The 8,990-nt window shown below is 51.4% G+C and overlaps 1 pseudogene; it reads right to left on the bottom strand.

Moving 5' to 3' along the window:
- Window positions 1-1,583: 1,583 nt before the first annotated feature.
- On the bottom strand, window positions 1,584-7,177 carry LOC112813571 (acrosin-like; annotated as a pseudogene).
- Window positions 7,178-8,990: the final 1,813 nt, after the last annotated feature.

Raw genomic sequence — 8,990 nt, 5'->3', positions numbered from 1 at the left:
TTGCCACACCATTCCCACCTGATGGCTCAGGGTTCAGGACTGCCCAGGAAGGGTAAGAGCAGGTCCTGAGTTGCTGCCATGGCTGTTTCTGCTCTTTGGACCATGTGGCCTATGGCTTGGTGTTTGTCTCACACTGTGACTGACATTGAGTTTTGTTCAGTGTTTAGAGGGTACCTGGTGTCTTACAGAAGGGTACAAAGCTTATATACCCAGTAGGGAGATTAAGAAACTGACTTTAGAAAAGACAGACCAAATTCAACGAAAGGAATCATGGACATGACAACTCTAATCTTAGTAATGTTGGGTCTCAGTGAAGGCTGATAAAATTTGGTTCTTTTATTTTATAAAATGTTAATACACTACAGAGCCATGGGCCACCCACATCAAATTGCAAGTCCTCTTAGGTAGCCTAGGCATTCCAGGGCTCATAAGTGCACAGACGATAGACACCCGAGTGCCCCTGCATAAGTGTAAGGTTACCCAGCATCTCATCACCAGTTGGCTCTAGAGCCCACATCTATAAGCATGTATGGTGTGTCACGCTCTGCTCCGAATGCTTCACATCTGTCCTAATTTCATTGTCACACATCCCTCTGGCCATATCCCAAGTCCACATAGCTGATGAGGTGTAAAGCAGGGGGTTTGTTTGAACCCAGACAGACTGACGAATCCTGAAAATACTCATGCCTGGTTCATCAGTCCCTGTTGCAGCCCCAGCAGGAAAAGACAAGGTCCTTGGTCTTCCTCACCCAAAGTTCCTCCTTCATGCTCCTGTACCCTAGGCCATCTGTCCTTGCAACCAGAACATAGGACCATCTTGCACTTGAAACATGTGCACACAGTGAACAGGTGAACAGGTATGAGACTGTTGCTTGTTGCAGCAACTGCCCAGCCAGGAGCCCGGGGGTTTCATTCCGGAGCCTGACATCTTTAATTCTGAAGTGGCTAATCCAGCATTTAGTCTTGATCTGGGCCCTGACCTGAGTGGGCATTGGACCTGAGGCCATCGAGATCACTTTCTCAGGAATTCACAGATGGACATAAGCAATTCTGGTTGAGGGCAGACTCCTGCCTGGGGTTGGCCATGTGGACTGAGCATCAGATGGCCATGCTACAAAACTTCAGACTGTGGTCATTCTTCCAATAGACTCAGAACCACACCCTCCTTCTGTGTCAGCTCACCTCACAAAAGTGCTCCAGGGCCCACCTGCACCTATTTAATAAGCAGAGACTCTGAGTGTGAGATCCAGACCATACCTGGCCTGTCACCCCAGATCTCCTTGTTCCAACTTCAAAAATCAAGATTTAGGAAACCACAATGACCCCTGACACACAAGCAATTCCACCCTGTTGGAGGGTGACAGAGGGAAGACAGATTTGCTGGGGGAGGGTTTGGATTGAGTCGATGAGGGCCGGTAGGAAGAAGTCCAGAAATCATCCCTTCATAGATTAGATAGATAGATAGATAGATAGATAGATATACATATATTTTATATATCTATATTTTTGTTTGTATTTATTTATTTCATCTTTGTTTTCTTCGGAGTAAAGGGCTCACTGGTTCTTTTTGGATTAGGGTTAGATCAGGAGGCCGCAGTCTGTTCTGGGAGATCTGTCGTCTCCATTTCGTAATATCCATTTTCATTAGAAAAGGACTTCCCATTCAAGATCTCTGTGAGTTGCTGTAGTCGCTTGGCAACATAAAGTACTTGGGGAGATTTAATGATAGGTGGGGGAGCAGGTGCGTTTGGGGGTTGGGCTGGGGTTGGCTCAGGGTGTTTGGGTCAACGTCGAGGTCAAGATGCAGTGGGACTGGGAGGAGGTCGAGGAGGGCGTTGGAAGTCCCAAGGAGGGTGAGCAGAAGGGCGGGCAGAGGGTTGTCTAGGAGGGATTGCTTGAGAATTCGGATGGGGAGGGGTGGGCGATTGAGCCATTTGCAAGTCATTAGATCCGATCTTGGAAGCAGTCCAGTTCAGATACGGCCAGGTCGCCGTAGCGAATCCGGGGCGCTTAGTTCGGGCACATGCTAGCCGCCAGCTTCTGACTCCCACGACCACTTAGGTATTTTCCACGTCGTCTCTGCACATGGGAGGCCCGCCGCTGTCCCCCTGCCCAGAAGGACACAGAAGTCACTCTCTGTCTGAACCACTGTTCCCCTGCCCAGAAGGGCCATAGGGTCTGGAAGGGCAGTTTGTTCAGTCAAATGGCTTCTTGCTGCCATGAACACAAGTGGTGGTGGTAAACTTTGAGTTGGTATCAACAGCTTCAGGTGGATGTGAGAAGGGGATGGATTGTCACGGGTCTCCTTGCAGTAAGGAGGGAAGATCAGTGACCCATGTTTCGACGTATGAGGCTTTATGCATGCACGGGCATGTGTGTACAAATGGATTAGAAGGTTTTGGATTCTGGAGAGGAGAGATAAGCATTCTCTTCCAGGTTGGTTTTCAGGTGGTATGATCTCTGTGTCACGGTGGGATAAAGCTCTCTTTGTGGGGACTGGTTCTTTGTAGGGGCCCAAGGTTTCACCTCCCATCCTCACTGCTACATGATTGGACCAGGGAAAGGGTCACTGAAGCAGGGCCCTGGAGGGAGTGGAGTTCAGGGATTCACAAAATAGGTGTTGACAGGGAAAGGTGAGCCCGAAGGGAAGTTACCTGCAGGTGTCGATCTTGCCTTCACGGTACCCTGCACAGAATTGGTTGAACAAATGCACCCATTGTACCACTGGGTGGAGTTACATATTAGAGGTCGATGAGTTTCACACGGGCCTCCTGCAGTGTAGGTGTGATCCTTTAGGCTACCGCCCGGCGGCTCAATATTCAGCGATCACAGAAGATATGTTTTGGGAAAGCCCTGCCTCCTTCCTCCACGGAACCACCATCATCCTAAAATACACTACTGCATCATAAAATCCATGAAAGTCAATGCTCCCGGTGTCTCCTCAGACACTTGTGAAGGATGTGGGGTGTTGGAGGCATATGCAGGTGAAGAGGAGGGGCAGTGCATGGAGGATGAGCAGATGTGGCTGCAGGAATGTGTGTTGATGCCAGATGATTATTCACAGCTACAGCCAAGATGTGTCACCTCAGTTACACCACACCGTGACCCCCTGTGTTCAGCGCTGTGACTCACCTCGACTCCAAACAACAGCTTGGAGCACCACTTGCCCAAACATGCTGGTAGGGATGTTTGGCTTAGATTCAGATCAAGGATTTCTTCTCTACACTCAAATCCAGGACATAAATTTCATTTCCACACAGTACGGCTCTAAGTCCCCCTCATTGCTTTTTATTCCCCGTTAAACCCCTCAGCTCAGTTCTGGACAGATCTGCTGGAGCTGGGCAGATGTGTCCCTCTGCGCTTGCCTCCCATCCGTTTTGAATTTACAGAGAAGGAGGAGGTGCAGGATGCCCTCCACACACACAGAACTGTCAGGGGCATGGGTGGTTGGAATAACCAGAAGGCAGGTCAGAACATCCTGTACAGCCCCACAGGCTCCATCATGAACTTTGTGTTAAGAAAGGCCCAGCCCAGGCTATGATTCCATCAGCCACCCCACACCTGGCTATAGGAGCAGCTATCCCCTCTCTATCAAGTGGCCTCCCCTCACCACAGCTGCACCCACAGCCCAGCCACAGCCTGGTGGGTGTGGCTGAAATCGCCTGCATCCGGTTGGAGAGGTCGCGGATCATACTTGGAACATGGCAGTGGAGGACAAGTGGGAAGCCATAACCAGTTGGCCAAAGTGGATGGAGCTAGACACAAAGCTTTCAGACGGTGTGTTTGTGTGGCTTGGACTGCATCTCCAGGCCCTTCAGGTCAACTTTGCATACCACCCAAGCAGGGTTAGTTTTGTACTTGCACTGTCCCTAAGGCAGGGGTGACATGGAAATGACTACCACAACAAGCCTGGTCGCTTATGGTGACCTTTAGATCTATGGAAGAGCCAGATGACCTGGAAGAGAACAGGGTTTTCTCAATCCCAACACCTTGGCTTTAAATGCTAAAAAGTCCACAAGAACTTGAAAGTCAATACAAAATGAGGACTACCCCCAGAAGCATATGGGCTCAAGGAGGAGGTAGGAAAAGGAAGGTCTGCAAGAATGTCACAGAAATTTGGAGCCTGGGGATTTATTTAAGACTTGGCCTTACCAGTGTGGGATGGATTCACCAGAAGATGGTAGAAATCCTACTAGTTGAGGAGGATTCTAGAAATAAAGAGGCCTTGTGTGATGTTCAGGGTGTAGCTGGACCCTATATTCCTTTTGAGAGACAGGGCAGCAAAGGTGGTGGTAGGGGTGGAAGTGTAGATGGGAACCCTGTTATCAGCCCCCCCAGGGACCCCAAGAACCCTGGGACACTGCGCACATGTTTGGGTGGGTGGGCAGAACAGGGTAGGCCGAGGGGTTGGGACAAGAAGAATGCTCTAGAGGCCTCAGCTGAGCTATGGACATCAATAGCCAGACATAGGTTGATACCCCAGGTCAGGGAGGGAAGGGCCAGCAGAGGCCAGTGAAAATAGGGGTGCCGGGGAGGAGAAGCAACCCAATCAGAGAAGGGGGGCAGCCTTGGAGAGGGAAGAAGAATTACAGGAATCATACTGAAACTACCAGGTTTGTCACCAGAAAATTCTGAGTTTTGAACCCCAAATGACTGAAGTGCCTTTAATCAGGAGCCATCAATTTTCCGTTATCAAGGGCCAGAAGAGCTTTCTGTCTCTCTTCTCATTCCCAATGTGACTGGGTAACAAGTCCAAGTCGTCACCTGTGGAAAGATGAAAGGCCTAACCTACTCGTCAAACCCATGCTGCCCACTGCTGGCCTGCCAAGAACCCTGTCCCCTCTCTCCAGAGAAAACGAAGTCACTCGGATGGGGAGGGGGGATTCTTGCATTGTGACCAGCGAAGGTGGGGAGCAAAGGTTACCTGAGGCCTGGAGGGCTGGGCTCTGGATTCTCAGAGCTCAGAGACCACGTGACATAGCCCTTGCTCTCACAAATGGGGAAATGGATGTCCAGAAAGGAGAGGAGTTGGCCACAACCACAAAACCCCATCTCGAGCTTTTCTCCATGTGCCGTTTCAGGGGACAAGCCCCCATTTCCAGAAGGTAGCCACTGGGGTTCCAGGCCCCAGATAGAGCCACAGCCCATACCCCATTCGAAAAATGCCCAGGTTCTCCTGGACCTGCATGCAACCTTCCACCCGGTGACCACACGGGCCATCAGTGCTGACGTTGTGGACAGGGAACTCAGCTGCCAGTTTTTCCCGCTCTAAAAGGGGACATTGTCCCGCATTCTGGTGGACATCGCTACTAGGCACCACATATGGCCCCTGCACTTCAGAGACCACTGAGGGAATGACGAGCAGTGCCCCTACCCCTGTGAGAGCCCCTCCCATACTCATATTTCTCTTTCACGAATCCCCAGCCATCCACCCAGCAGGCCTGGGGAACTCCAGGTGGGCAGGCCCTAAATTGGGGAAGGCAGCCCTTTCCAATGAATTGTCCACAGGGAAACGGAGGGGTGATCTTCATGAGAGTGATGTCATTCTGCTCTAATCAGGATTTATTTCTCATGAGTGATGAATTTCTCGACATATCTCTCCTGTTGAGGTGGCTTCACTGGCTTATCGTTCCCATACAAAATTTCCCTTGCTCAAAAAATCAGTCACCAGTCATATAATTTTCTGAGGGCACAGAGGCAAGCCAGGTCATCCTCAGAAAGGACGGGCTCGACAGAAACCTCTGGTGACCGTGATCCTCAGATCCCTCCCTCAGCAAGGGCCTGGGCCCACCCACTCACGATCTGGTTGCCACAAGGCCCAGAGACACAGGGAGACTGCGAACAGAGAGCCCTGAAGAATGTCCCTTTCTGGGAAGAGCCTTTCTGAAGACCTCTCTCCAAGCGCTCCCACACGTAGTTTTTGGAGACGAAGCAGTGGGCATCAGTAAGCTGCCAATGGGTTTTCACCAAGGTGCCTCCGCACACATGGTACCTTCGGTTATTATGGGACATGAATACCTGGAGGCTGACCATCCAGGGACAGACCCCGATTGTTGCATCCTGCCCTCCGTCGATACAGCCCCTTCCTGGTGGTTTCTGACTGAACTGTAACCCACAGGGGACAATGAGGAGAGACCAGGGGCACAGTTCAAACCAAGAAGAGGCACAGCCTGTCTTCGCACCTGCACGATGGGGGAATCAGGGCTAAGGGGCTGAGCAAAGTGGGGCAACCGGGAGTGTGGAGGGTCCGAGGGGAAGCTGCTGAGGAGAGGCGCTGTCAGGGCGGTAGGGAAGCAGGAAGCTGCAGGCTTCAGGAACTGGTTTTGAGGAATATGATTTCTGGGGTCTTGTGGGTGTAGCCCCAAGGCAAGGAAAGAAGGCGCCATAGGAAGCAGGACCGATGATAGGGCCCTAGAAATATGGTAGATCCTGAGGAAGAGGGGGAGGCTAGAGGTGGAGAGAGAGAGTTGTAATGGCTTGACGTCCTTAGAGCCATTTTTGGGCGGGAGACTCAGAAAACAACGACAGGCGTCTTGGGGCTGCAGTGTGGGGTTGGATTGTAGCAGGAGGAGGGAGAGTAGCCAAGGCAGGTCCAGTGATCCCAGGTGTGGGGAGCAGCGGGGGCCCAGGGGTGGAAGTTCTGGGAACTGGGGAGAGACCACAAGAATTTGGGGGTACCTTGGGGGCTGTCAGAGTCTAAGGTGGAGGCAGGACCTTAGAAGAATGCCATGACAATACCCTGGGTTCTTTGGGGTCAGCCAAAGTTGGTGCACCTCAGTATCTGTGGGAAGAAAGGGGTTTCTAAAAATTGGGACTTCATGTGCAAGAGGCAGTGAGGTCAGCCTCTAGGTGAGGGAAGGAACATAGCGTCATTGCTACGGGAGGCATATGAGCCCAGGGGTCAGCCCTTGGGTCTCTCGGCTGATGAAGCTGGGAGCAAGCATGGTCTGAGTTGGGGATGTGGGTCACACCCGTGAGACCCAGGGGACTGCTAAGGCCCAAGCTTGGCCTCCTTCCTAGCCCTAGACAGGGGGAGTCTGGGTGGGACTTGCTATTCAGAAGACACTCTTTCCACTCCCTGGACCTGTCCCTGACACTTATTGACACGTGTCATTATCTTTGGCAACCACAGCCCTGCCAAGGCCAAGAGAATGGCAGTTGGCAGCATCTCTATCATACTCGTGCCCCAGCTTGGCATGGAAGCCCAGTGACCTCACAAAGCTCTGTGGCCTCCTGACCAATCAGGATGGCTACACCCCCCCACACCCCCCAATAGTCCGGCCAGGCTGGAGCCCTTTAGCTTAACCGGTTCAGGCTGAAACAAGATCCCAGCTTTCTCTACAGGCTCCTCTGCACCCTTAGGGTGATGGGGGCTCATGTGCAACCCCTTCCCTCTGTCCCAACGCCACGATCTTCATTCCCATTTACACTTCTGAGGTTCCGTATCATCTGAGGATCCAGTTTTGTGCAGTGTCAGGGTCTGCCCCTCATGCAAGTTGCAACCACAGTTCCTGTTCCAAATTGAGGGGCAGTTCTGTCCCTCTCTGTCAAGATGATGCAGCATGTCAATGGTCACAGGGTATCGGGCTCACCAGGTTAATCGATCCTTTAACATTGTGTAGGGCAAATTGTCTTTCCCGCTTCCAAGTACATATTGTGAGCACACTTTTCAAAGAGCCACTATGAATTTCTCTAATTTCGACTACAAAGCCCACCTTTCTATTCACTGCTGAGTATCACAGGGTCTGGTGTTTCCTACTTGAATGTCTCCAGGTCTCCTCTCTGGGACCTACATGCAGGAAGATGTGTCTCCTATACCTGAGGGTCAGCAATTCTCACCACAATCACCTTAATATCCTCAGGTTTCATTTATTCTGATTATCAGGAGATGGCATCTCACCGACTGAAGGATGACAAATGCTCACCTCACATACCTGCATATTAAGAATTTTCACATTCCTGTAGGAGTGTGAGGATGTCACACCTCCACCTGCATGAATGGCAGTATTCCCTCCTCTCGCTGACTGTACGTTCTCCACCAGACTATCTGAGCATTAAGAGGTTGTCCCTTCTCTGCCTGCGTGTTAGGACACCTCATAGCCTCTTCCTGAGTGTTATGAGTTTTCAGATTGTTAAATGAGCTTTATTCTCCTACTAAAATTCTACCTGAATGTCACACTTTCTCAGCTCACATAACTTTTAGGAGATCAAATGCCCTTCAACTGAATATCGAGTAGGTCTTATATATCTTTACTGGAGTATCAGGAGCCATCATCTCATAACCCTAACCCTAAACCTAACCATAACCCTAACCCTAACCCTAAACCCTAACCCTAAACCCTAACTCTAAGGCAAACCCTCACCCTCAAACTAAACCTAACCATAAACCCTATCCCTAAACCCTAACCCTAACCCTAAACCTCACCCTAAACCTCACCTAACCCTAACCCCTCACCCTCACCCTCACCCTAAACCTAACCCTCAGCCTAACCCAGATCTGGTCAGCAGTGAAACCTGAAGGCCAGCCCTCCAGAGCCCCTAGTAGCCCAGCCAGAGACTCCCTGAGCACAGAGCGAGCCCTCCCCTGCCTGCCCAGCCACGCACCTGCCCCTGAGCTTCATGATGGCCTGTTCTTGACCCTGAAGGTGAGCTGGCCGATTAGTAGGGGAGTCCAGCTGGTGGGACAGGCTGTAGATACAAGAGAGAGTGACACCATATGAGCTAGCAGGAGCCACACTCTAGTCTCTCTCACCAAGCCTGCTCAGGAGCAAAGTCTGGGTGCCCTAGGGGCCAGCACACAGTAGGGTCTGTGATGACCAGGAAGCCATGGATCCTAGGGAGAGTCCACTCTGCTCTCTCCCCGCTCCTGCGTGGCCTCACCTCTCCTCAATGTGGGGCTGCAGGACCAGGAACCAGGCCCCATTTGCTTGGCTCAGCTCCAGCTTGTAAAGTTTTCACAGCCCCTGGAGCAGATGGATTTCCTGGGGCCA

Source organism: Callorhinus ursinus, unplaced genomic scaffold (assembly GCF_003265705.2).
Source record: "Callorhinus ursinus isolate GAN/ISIS: 27379988/994484 unplaced genomic scaffold, GSC_fseal_2.0 scaffold1187, whole genome shotgun sequence".
NCBI lineage: Eukaryota > Metazoa > Chordata > Mammalia > Carnivora > Otariidae > Callorhinus > Callorhinus ursinus.
Note: the sequence above shows the minus strand (reverse complement) of the source record. Positions and strands in the feature narration are given on the sequence as shown.